The sequence below is a fragment of the Anas platyrhynchos genome, chromosome Z, assembly GCF_047663525.1.
Source record: "Anas platyrhynchos isolate ZD024472 breed Pekin duck chromosome Z, IASCAAS_PekinDuck_T2T, whole genome shotgun sequence".
Lineage (NCBI taxonomy): Eukaryota > Metazoa > Chordata > Aves > Anseriformes > Anatidae > Anas > Anas platyrhynchos.
This window is the reverse complement of record NC_092621.1, coordinates 48170271-48181605: the sequence shown is the minus strand read 5'-3', so window position 1 is coordinate 48181605 and position 11335 is coordinate 48170271. Positions and strand designations below refer to the sequence as shown.

General features: G+C 46.9%; 1 protein-coding gene across 4 annotated transcripts in view; it reads left to right on the top strand.

Moving 5' to 3' along the window:
• Positions 1–4035: 4035 nt before the first annotated feature.
• Positions 4036–11335, top strand: part of SEMA4D (semaphorin 4D) — a 95060-nt gene continuing 87760 nt past the window's right edge. For 2 of the 4 annotated variants that reach the window (XM_038170144.2, XM_072030708.1), the window contains exon 1: positions 4049–4372. The gene's annotated coding sequence lies outside the window, so the exon portion shown is untranslated. Of the gene's footprint in view, positions 4373–11335 lie in introns of all 4 variants that reach the window. The other 2 variants (XM_038170147.2, XM_038170148.2) reach the window with 2 other exon arrangements.

Here is an 11335-nt window from a genome sequence, read left to right as displayed (position 1 = left end):
GAATCTAACCAGTCAAGTGATCCTCTCTTCATAAACTGGCATGTGCGGAAAGAAACAGGATTATAGTGTTATGCTATGCAAATTCTTCACTCTGTATAACAGAGACAGGTCTGGGGCTAGTAAATTTTAAAATATAGTTGGCCACCAGACAAATCCCTTGTAATTCCATTTCTTAGTTTCTTTTTGTGAACTGTGGCATGAAGTTACTAGTCTATAAAAATGATTGTGGAAAGTATAAAACTTGCAATAATGCAGACAATAAAAATGTAGGGTTTATACAGGAAGACTGAAAGCTTAGTATAAAGTTTGTAATTGTCTTCCTCCATTATTGTAATACCCTACATTTGCTTTTCCTATGTTAACAACAAAACACGTTTGTTACCTCTCTGGATTCACACTTCTTCATGGCTAGCACAGTTATCCCACATCCGCAGTTTGATATTGACTTGTATGAAAAACATTTAAAGGAAGATAATTCACATGATTGGTGATGACTGCATTTTAAAATTTTCATTAACTTTGGTCTTTTTGGAAATGCAATCACATTTTCAAGAGGAAAGAAAAACAATATATTGAGTTTTAGTTTCTTCATTATTCTTCCTGTACTACATTATTAATGTTGCCTCATAGGCCTTGTCCCTTGAGGCAAGCACTGCTGACACCTTTTTTATTATTTTTCTCATTAACAAACACATCGTGCATCCTCTACTACCCATGCACTTTCCCCACTGTGTATCGTGGATGAAGTGTCTTTTATCATTCATTTATCATTCATTGACTGTTGATCCTACATCTTTCCATGCTAGCTGCTATGAGAAGACCAGTCGAGTGGTAAGATTCTTCCTTTTGTACCCATGCAAGTAACTTGGCTTAATTAGCCGCTTAAATAAGAATTAAAGGGTCAGAGTTTGAACACTGATACATGACACTTAACACATTTGTTTTAGCTGTTGCTGCTTTGTCTGTGAGCAAAACATGCCAGTAACATACTTTGCTAGTGAGTTCTAATGGACTCTTACACAGAATCAGAATGAGGGCATTCCTATCACCTTGGCATCCTTCCCTAAATTCAACCTGTCCCCCATCCCTTTAGCAAAATTGTTAGCACGCTTTGCAGGGGGCTCTCGTGGAGACTGGATGACAGATAACTCTTTTCTCCCTTGGTCAGACACTAACTGCCAGTGCTGCTCCACTAAATTTGTTATTCCAGACTAGGAAATAAAAAGATAAGAAAAGAAAAATATTCTCTGCAGTCAGCATGGGGTGCTAGATGGACCAAAAGAGGAAAAAGAGATGCTCCTTTCCCGTGCCATCCAGTCACACACTTCCTCTGCTGCACACCGTCTAAATGCAGATGCCTCAGTGCAGCACCTACTTTCCTCCTTCTCCTTCTGTCTTAGACATACAAACAGGCACATGGTAAATGCAGAGACAGTTTTAAAGTCTTGGAGTGTATCCTATACATAATTGCTGTGTTTATCCATAATGACATAGGAAGAGTTTGGACCAAAAAAAACCCTACAGGGTTAGGAGATAACACCCCTTGACTATTATAATTTAGTTCCACTGCCTCTGTAATTGCAAAAGTGAATGGCAGGGCATTTTCTCTGCCTGATGGGGAATATAGAGAAGTAAAAGGTCATGGTTTTATCTGCTTATGGTTCTGCCACTGACTTACTGTATAATCTTGCATAATTCACTTTGAGTTATTGTGCATCCTCATCCTCTTCCTAGCTGGGATGAAGAGTTAATGGTATTTTCCTATTCTGCAAATAATTTTAGCTGTGTCAGTCACTATGGTTTTAATAATGATAATGTTAAGCAACATGAACATACTGGACAGTGCTTGTATGCTTCTGAGTGCCTTTATCTGCTTACTTTTCTGTACTGAGGTTTCCAAAGCTATTTTTACTACTGTAACTACAAAGTGTATTTAAAATCAATACTTTGGTAATTTTCCAAGATTGTTAGTTGAAAAGGTGGTGAATTTTTTTTATTTGTTTGTTTGTTTGTTGGCTGGTTGGTTGTTTTGTTGTTTTGTTGTTGTTTTTAGTAATGCACGTTGCTTTCCTCTAGCACTGGTATCAGTGACAAATGATCTGAAAAGTCACGGCATCACAGCTATATAGCTATAAAACAGTATAGCTTGAAACTCTGACTTTGTTTGGAATTGTTCACATACATTCAACCCGACTATTTATTCTTTTATTCTCTCACCCATTCATTCTCTCACGTACTCTGCTGCTGACCTATTCATTGCATTATATATTGGTCTGCAAACCTCCAGACACGCTCACTGCCCCTTTCACCGACTTACTAAATACCCACCACCTGTTCACTCACTCACTCTTGAACTTCTCCATCCCCAGCTTCAGACCTAGCTTCCGGGCCAGCTTCAGTCTTCCTTTCATTCCCTGCTCTCTCCTCTGGTATCTTCCACCCTGCAGCTTGTTTCTTCCTGAGCTTAATTAAGGACTTTGGTTTCAAGAGCACAGCCAGTTGTTAATGCTTTCTTTAACTTTTCCTTGCTTAATTGCCTTTTTCTTTCCCCAGCACAGATTTGATACAGCTAGCTTAGGAGTAAAATGCCCATGCGTATATTCCCCAGAACATGATTTCAGATCTAGGTATATTATGACTGAGGTACTCCTTACATATCATTACTTCACCGCATACATTATATGTACTTTTGAAGATTATACTTTATTATGCTTTTAATGGAGCTTTTTAAAAGCATGTTTCATGCATATCTTTGGAATACCCATTATAAAGTTGCTCTGGACATTCATTAATAGCTGTTCATTATATGATCTCACTGCTGCAGCATGTAGTATTTGACAGATGCTGATCATTTTTAGCAAAACAAATTCAGTTATAATTACCGTGAGGATCAGCGTCTTTAGCCCTATACCACTACTTCACATGCAATCCAGACTAACGTTACGGATCTTTGGAAAACCTCCCAGATTTAAGTCCGTCGTGTCTAGGAAGCCATTTATGTTTAAGTACTGTGAAAGATGTTTGAATGGGAACTGATAGGAATTGTGAGTGGTGCAATCGCTGCTGCTTGTTTAATGTTCCCATTTTTTGTTAGGGCTTTTTCTACGTCTCAGCAAATCCCTGTTGGTAGCATGTTTTACCTGAAGGGAGGTTCTGAATCCAGACACCAAGACCCTGTTTCACATCTGACCTTTCAGTCTGCGAGACATACCAAAAAACTCCACAAGCTGTACCCAGGACGGAGACTGAAAACTATTGCTATACAGAGGAACAGCTCCAGTCTTAAAGGTCACGAAATCTAACCCGGATAGAGACAGTGGCAGCAGTGGGCATTTTGCCTGGGTGCTAGCCTTCGCTCCTTCCTTTGTACTGCTCTGGGTTTGGGGATGTCTGTACAGAGCGGGAGCTCCCTGGGGAAACCTGACAAAACCCCTGTGATTTTCCTGCTCTGTGCTGAGAACTGCCTCAGCCTGGAATTCGCACAATGCAAAAGGGATTAAGAAACATCTTTGTTTCTTCCCTCGGAATATCATTTCGTAGCTGTATCCCTCAGGAGTTGCTTTGCCTTGTCTACGCTGGAAAGGTTTTGCTGGGCTATTAATACCCGCAGCCAGTCCCAGAGGAGACGCAGCTTACTCTTTTTTGCCGGCATAAATCGCAGCAAATTCCCCAAATACAATACGATACGCTATACAGATTTTTCACCCTGCCACTGTATTTGCACTGGGGGTTTTCCTGCCCAGCTGCGCGACCCTTTTCCACGCTGCGGACAGGTAAATGGCGGGACGTGCCCCTCGCCCTGCCGAGGACGGCATCTCCCCAGGCTCTCCTGCCCGGCTGTGGTGTTTGCTTCCCGAGGGAGGCCCCGGAGCTGGTGCCCCGCTGGTGTGTGACCCTGATGGGCTGCGGGGGGCCGCGCTGACCCAGCCTGGTGCTGCCGGTGGCGTTTCCCCGCCGTGCCCCTCACAAATGGCAGGCGCTGGGCCTCGCCCGCCGCCCTGCAGGGGGAACACAACCACAGCCCGGGCGGCCGCCATACTGCGGGGCAACCCAAACTTGTTACACGCGGGCTCCCGGCCCTCCTCCTCCTCCTCCTTCCTCCCCTCCTCCTCCTCCTCGCCGCCGGGAGGAGGGGGCTGCGGGGGCCCACCCCGCGGCGGGGAGGCGCCGAGGCGGGCGGGGGCCGGGCGATGCGGGCAGCCCCCCCCCGTCCCCGGCAGCCCGGCCCGGCCCAGCCCCGCTCGGCTCCGCGCCGCCGCAGGTAGAGCAGCGCCCGGCGCGGGGTCAGAGCTCGCAGCGGGGCCGCAGGAGCCGGAGCCGGAGCCGCAGCAGGAGCAGGGCGGCTGCAGCCGCCGAGCCGAGCCGAGCCGAGGTGGGTGCCGGGGCCTGCGGCGGGGAGACCCCCACCCAGGGGCACGCGTGGGCTGGGGGCGCTGCACCTGCTGCTGGGGTGGGTGTGGGGGGGGGGCAGGCGGCTGCTGCTCGCCCCGCGGTGTCCCCGCCTGTCCCCTGCCCGCTGCGGGAGCCCTGGGAGCCCGGCTCCATTTCGTGGCGCCCACCCCGCAGCGGGCACTTGTTGGCCGGACACCCCCTGCCCTCCCGCTGCCCTCCCGCCCGAGCCTGCTGCCCTGCGAGGCCCCCGGGACGGGCGGGGGGGTTGGCAGGGTGCGGGTGGGCGCTGGGCGCTGCTTCCCGCAGCTCCGCTGCCCCCAGCAGCGAGGCAGCGAGGTGTCTGCGTGCGTGCTGGCCACGGGGAGAAACCAGGCTCTGCTGCTGTGGAGCTGTGCTGCCAGATGAAGCCTGTCTCCAGTGGGACTTGCCAGCCACGGGAGCAAATAATGCACCCCTCCCCAAAAGCTGCGTGCACCCAGAGATGCGTTCAGGGTGTTGGCGAGAGCTGCCCGCACTCGTACTGACCCAGGCAGGTCCGCAGCTGAATTTGGTGTCTCCTTTTCGTGTGGTTTGAAAAAGAAACAAAAGGCCTGGGTGGCTGGTGGGGAGGCAGGGTGGTAGCTCCTTCCCCACCGAAGGGAGCCATGTGCTGTCAGCCTTTGAGGACGGCTCTGGTTCAGAGGCGGCTGCTTTGGGCAGCGTGCGTACAGGTGTGCTCGGAGGTGTCCTCTGATGTGCTGCGCTCCTTCCCTTCGCTGGTGGTGTGAGTCGGGGCCCTCTCCTCCCCCCGTGCAAGCAGCTATCACACGAAACGCTTGATAACCTTTCCTGAGCCTGCCTGCGTGGCCGCAGCTGCAGCGTTACACCACGTAGGCTGCGGTCCCACGAGGGTGAGGGACGGGCTGACGCCGTGCCACCAGGTCACACAGGTCCAAGGCAAGTCATCTCCCATCAGAGTCCAAGGATGAGATGGGTTATCCCTGCTTTTGCTCTGCAAAGATAGCTTGAAATGGGTAGTGGTGAGGGAAGGAAGATGTAATTGCCAAGATTTAGTAACACTTCTTGTAAGCCTTTGATGCTTCCAAATGTTGGATCTTAGAGAAATTCAGATTATTCTGTGATTTAAATGAGTTGAAAAGTCATTTCTGAAGGCGTGTGACCATGGAAGTGTTATTTGTGAATGGATGCTACCCTACTACGCCTTCCTCTAAAGTTTAATTAAAGACACAGCTGCGAGATCATTCTTCAGCATGGCTTACTTTTGGAAAAACTCATGAAACAGAGGAGTGCGTTCCTGGTAGCACATGACAGAGAGGGTGGTGTTTTAGGGGTGGCAACAAAAAGAAGGAAAACAGATCATAAACTTCCCTTGTGCATCCTTCAAAGGTTCTTTCTCTTATTTTAGCGCCTACGTGTAAATTCCTGTGCTGGAAGTTTAAGATGAGTGTTCAATCTTCATCATTGTGGTGATATCAAACACCTCGGGGATGTTGTTTGTTGTGCCTGGTCCTCTGCTGCTGCCTGCTGAAGAAAGATGTGTCCAGCTGGGCGGCTAGCTGGCCCAAGAGGGGCACACCTGTATGTGCTTCTGCCTTCTGCACCTGGTTGTGCTTTCTCTGAAGCTCTCCCCTCTTCCTTTCTCACTCACTGTTTCTCTGATGATGATGAAGCTTTTTGTAAGGCTGTCATCACCTGGCTTTGCGCAGCCCTATGCTCGGAGTCCCTGAGGAAGATGGGTGGAAGCATATCAAAAAGAGCAGGGGAGGTCCTGCCAGTTTCTCCAGGGTCTTGTTTCCAGGGGGACAAAGTGGCTGCAGAGTGGCTTTTTGGCATCCAGTGCCTCAAGGAGCCTGTGAGTGCTGAAAGGATGCTGGTGCCCTGCTGCCCGGAGAGCTAGCAGAACTGGCAGCACAGGCAGACTTTGGAAAACGGCATGAGTCAATAAGCAGACATTCAGTTTTGATCCTGTTAGTACTTTTTGGACAGGGACGAGAGTGAGAGAGGTAGGAAAAAATACATAAATATGTATTTGCTGTGAGGGGGCATGCGTGTTGGCAGCACTGCTGTTCCCATATTTTTGACGTTAGGTGTTTCGAAGCACAGAGCAGCACACTGCAGCTGTAAGAACATGGTCTAGAAGTACTAAGGGGAAACAAAACAGGTGGCAAATTAACATGAACTTGGGCTGTCAGTGTGAGCAGATAAGAAACCCTTCTGAGGGCAGTAAATAAAGTTAATTGAAAACGTTGTATCAAGTTTTGACCAAGTCTGTTAACGATATGGAAATAATGATCATCTTGCAGTCTTTCCCGCCTCTTCCACCTGTTTCTCTTTCTCTCTGTTCGTGTACAGCAGTGAACCCATTATCCACGAGGCACTTTCTGCCTTGATCCTCTTAAAAAATTAGTGTTAGCCTATATATGAGGCAGGCCAAAGAGGATTGAACGCCGTGCTGTGAAATCAGTACCTGTTGGCCTCGTTGCGAGGGCAGGCCGGCTGCGTGTCACTTGCCCGTTCTCCTCAGAGCATGCTTTCGGCACCGTGAGGAGGAGGAGGAAGAGGGCGATGTGCATGCCCATCAGACTTGTACGTGATGGAGCTCTTCCATGGAGCTGACCAGGAGTGCCTGGAGTTATTGGGCTGGGAAGCCAAAGGGGTCCTGAGTGCATCTGCTCGTTGGGCTGGGGGACAGAAGATGATGTGCAAAGCGAGGCAGGGCGTATGGAGGAGGGTGTTTCTGCTGGGGGACCGGGCAGGGGAGCAGGAACTCCTGCAAGCCTTTCGCCCTCATGTAGGAGGGGGACCGCAGGAGCAAGGTGAGGTGCCGTGGGGAGGTACTGCCTGCTCCGCGAGTGGCAGGGCAGGAGGAAAAGGGGGAGAAATGCATGAAACATGATTATAGCTCTCACTTTGTTCCGGAGTGGTTTTCCAGGGCAGCCTGTAGCTGTGTTTCTGCCGAGTTTTTCCTCCTTCCCCTGATATAAAGCAGGCATTATTCTTGCCCCAGATGATTGCTTTTTATATGTATATGCTCAGTTGTGCTTGATTTTTTTTTTCATAAACAAATGATGCTCTCTGAACTTTGTCATTGTATATACAAAGGGATGCATAGAAAAGTGGAGGCTAATTTTTTTTAAAAGAATGTCTTTGTTCTCATTTTCACTGAAAGAGATAATACATTATAGTTGGCTGCTACTGGAAAAACAATGCAGGATGTAGGGGAGAGGCCTAGAGATGTGAAAGGTCTTGGATTTATGTTTCAATTCTCCCATTTTAAATGTGATGTGCTTTGGGGAGAGTGGAACTATGCGGACTTTGTTCTCAAAAAAGTGTCCTATGAATTTATGTCATAAACCAGATCCGTGAGCTTGTGCTTGGCTTTCCTGAGGCTTGCAGTGGTTAAGCCCCCAAGCTGGAACTGCTTCAGAAGCAGATAGCTGTTTCTTACATCATTTAGTATAACACAGGCTGTGCGAAGTTTCTGTGAGGACATGTGAGATGTGGTAATTTAACTCTGTGAAACGTGTTCTGTTGCAACCTGTGGAAGTAGGAAAGAATAAACCTGCTGTGCCCGCTGGTGTGCGAAGCTGTCACGTGCACGTGGGTAGCGCTGGCTTGCTCTCTGGATCTCCAGCCGCTGCTTAATCCAGAGCGAAAGGAACATGCATCAATATTGCATATCAAAAATAACCTGTGCACTTTACCTTATCCTTCAGTGCTTGGGTTTATTCAGGAGCTGTGTTATGGATCGCCTATGGCAAGCAAAGCCCCAGCTGTTAGCACAAGGAGAACATGTCCACTTGGTGAAACCACTTTTTTGGGGTGCTGGAAGGGCACAGCTTGTGGAAGGAGGCCATACCTCCCACTGGACCTGCTGGGAATATGGACAGTCTTTTTCCAGCCTGACCTAACAGTACATTTACTACGCTTCCCTCTAAGCCCCAGCTTGTGTTTTCCTCGTGGCCTTCCTAATTCTTGCCAGACGTCGTAGTGTGGGTCGTGAGATGTTTCTGCCTGTAAATCTGTATTTGATCTGAGCGCAGTAACAGTTGTCTGCGAAGCCTTTGAAAACAGAGGAGCCTGCTGAAGGCAGGAGCTCGTAATTGACAGCCCAGGCCCCTCTCATGCGTCTGCGTGGTGCAGCATTGCTGCCTTTGGGGTACGCCTGCAGAGCTCTCCCTGAACGATGGGGCTCCCTCTTGAGTGCACCCTCCCAGCTTCTCCCAAAATTCATCAGCAGAAAAGCTGGAGTGAATACAAAATCTCAGTAATGCTCTTGGTTGTCATTTCGGATGTAGAAGTCTGCCGGAGTGATGTCGGGCTAGCAGAGCTTTCTTCTCTCCCACACTTCTGTGTTTTTGATTAAAAAAAAAAAAAAAGTGCATGAAGTGACCAGAGGCAAAGACTTTGGCGTTCTTGTTTCTGCCCGGCAGTTGCCCGGCAGTTGCATAATTACTAAGGATTTGCTAACGATGTGTATGTATAAGCACACAGATTCCCCCTCTGTATTTGTCTTGCAGATCTACCCTACCTGAAGGATCCGTTTGTCAGAAAGTGAGTCCTCCATCACAACTCCAGGTGTAAAGAAAATAAACACCTTTGATGGAACTAATTAAAAAAAAAAAAAACAAACTCACTGAAAAGTATCTGTCAGTTGAACCAGAGTAAGAATTACATTATTTATTTATTTTTCCTGTTAAAATCTAGTCTTATTTAGGTGAGAGAGAATAACCGCCTTTTTGTTCTTGAAATTATTAGGGTTGTCAAAAATTTGCAGTTAACAAGCCTAGGTGCTGGGCCCTACTGAAATAAATACACTGTCCAGTTGAATATGACAATGTCTTTACTCCAGGTGTCAGTGGAATTGATAAACTGCTCTGAAAGGTCATCCTGATTATCTGCTAGGTAAGTGGGACACATAATGGCCTTTTCATTTCACTTCCTTTGCACAGGAATTAGTTTTGAGGGATTGTATGATAAATATGTAAGACAGGCCTTTTCGTAGGCTTAAGAGCTTTCCTCTCTGTGCAATTCTATCTCCCAGAAGAATTAAATAATAATAATAAAGAAAACCCCATCCGTACGGATACATTTACAGCATTCCGGTTAAGATATTTGACTAATTGCCTTCAACAAGGATAGATGCTACGCAAATATTTTTTTCAAATACACAAAGAAGTAACTAAGTATATTTTGATTCTCACACACTTCACGTGTCAGAGGAATTTACTATTGCATTGGCAGAGGCTGAATGAAATAACTCCACATACAGTTCATACTATATGAATCAAATGCCTGCATATTAAATCTTGGATTAGCGTTTGCTCACAGTATGAAGATACTGATATGTATACATTCTAAAATGGATGAATTTGCTTATCTGGATTTAAAAAATTTTTTTTTGAAGTCTCTGCTTGCATTTGCCCTGAAATGGGCCTCCCATGTGCATAAATTGATTGCGCGTCTAATGATGCATGCTGATAATCAGGAATTCCACTGAGGTTTTTAAGAACTTCTTTTTCCTGCTTTAGCACTGATAGTCACCAGGGGAAAAAAAGTAACCATTATTCAGAGCCTGTCTTCTGTTCTTTAATTTAATTGTTGGCTTTTATGAGAGTTCAGTTCCTGTCACTGCATGTCTGCCTCTGTTTTTCTTCATAGCTATGCCTCCATCCTCTAGAAGAGGATGCAAATTTGTTGCATTTCAGTAGCTTTGGGAAAAAAATAAATAAATTCTTCACAGATTGTGGAGTGATGCCTATGATCACGTGAAGCATCCCGTTGCACTCTGGGTTTCTGGTTGGCGTTTGGAGAGGGCGCTGGGGATGGATTTGCTGCTGCTGAAACGATGGTGCTGGCATGGGCCGGGTGCGTGTCCGGGAAGGGGCAAGGGCGGCAGGAAGTGGGTTCAGCAGGAGCAGTTAATGTTTGCCTGCAGAAGGTGAATGGAGTCAGCTGTGTTAATTTCCATGCAACAAATGGGCTTTGAGAGTCAGAGGTGTTAATGTGACCCTGTCATTAGGCAGCGCTAGGCGGTGGAGGAGGCTTTGAGGTTCCCACAGAGAGATCCTGGCCTGCCCATTTCCATGGCAACGGCCATCATTTAAACATTTATAACCTTTGATTAAAGATACAAAAAAGGAGGGGAAAACCTTTTAAACGTTACAAATGTAAAGCTTTAACTAGGTCTTTCGCTTTAACAATATCCCTTATTTACATTCCTTGGAGTGTGGAGGTTTTATAAGGAACGCAGCTGTCCCTTCCCCATTTGGTAGGCTTCGAGATGACATTTCGGGGCAAATGCAGTGTTCTGGAGATAGCAATCTGACTTTGATCATAGCTGCACTGACATTACTCCACCAATTTAGTTGCTATTTATTTACATTAGTGTACTTTGCACCAAAATTGTGCTTGAAGTCTGTTATGCAAGATTTATGCCTCTGATAAAAGTGTTTGGGGAAAATAGCTATTTCTGTGTTGAATAAAATTAGTTTTTAAAGAGGAGGAAGATGAGATAGACCCGAAATTACAGACTCTGAAGCAGTGTAATGGCTGATACACAAAAGCCTTATGCTAGTGGGAAGAGCAAGCTGTAACTGCAGAAAATACAGGCTGGTTGTTAGCTAGAAAATTGTGTAGAAGGGCATGCTTCTGCCCGGTGTACCTCCACATCCAGTCCTCCTTCCTTTCCCCATATGCATGGTCTTAAACATGTGGTTGCGTAGCAGTGCTGCAGGAGAAATGCTCCCCGTTTGGGTTGGGGATTCTCACATGTGGTGCTCGGGTGCGTGGCGTTAGGCTTTCTGGGGGTTTCCCACTGCTGGAATAATCTGCCATTATATTTTTGTTTTGTTTTTTAATCCTTCCCGCTTCTCACCCTCCCCCCAACCTTCTGCTATTTGCAATTCATTCCTGGGGAGATGGAGGGAAATACTGAATGTGC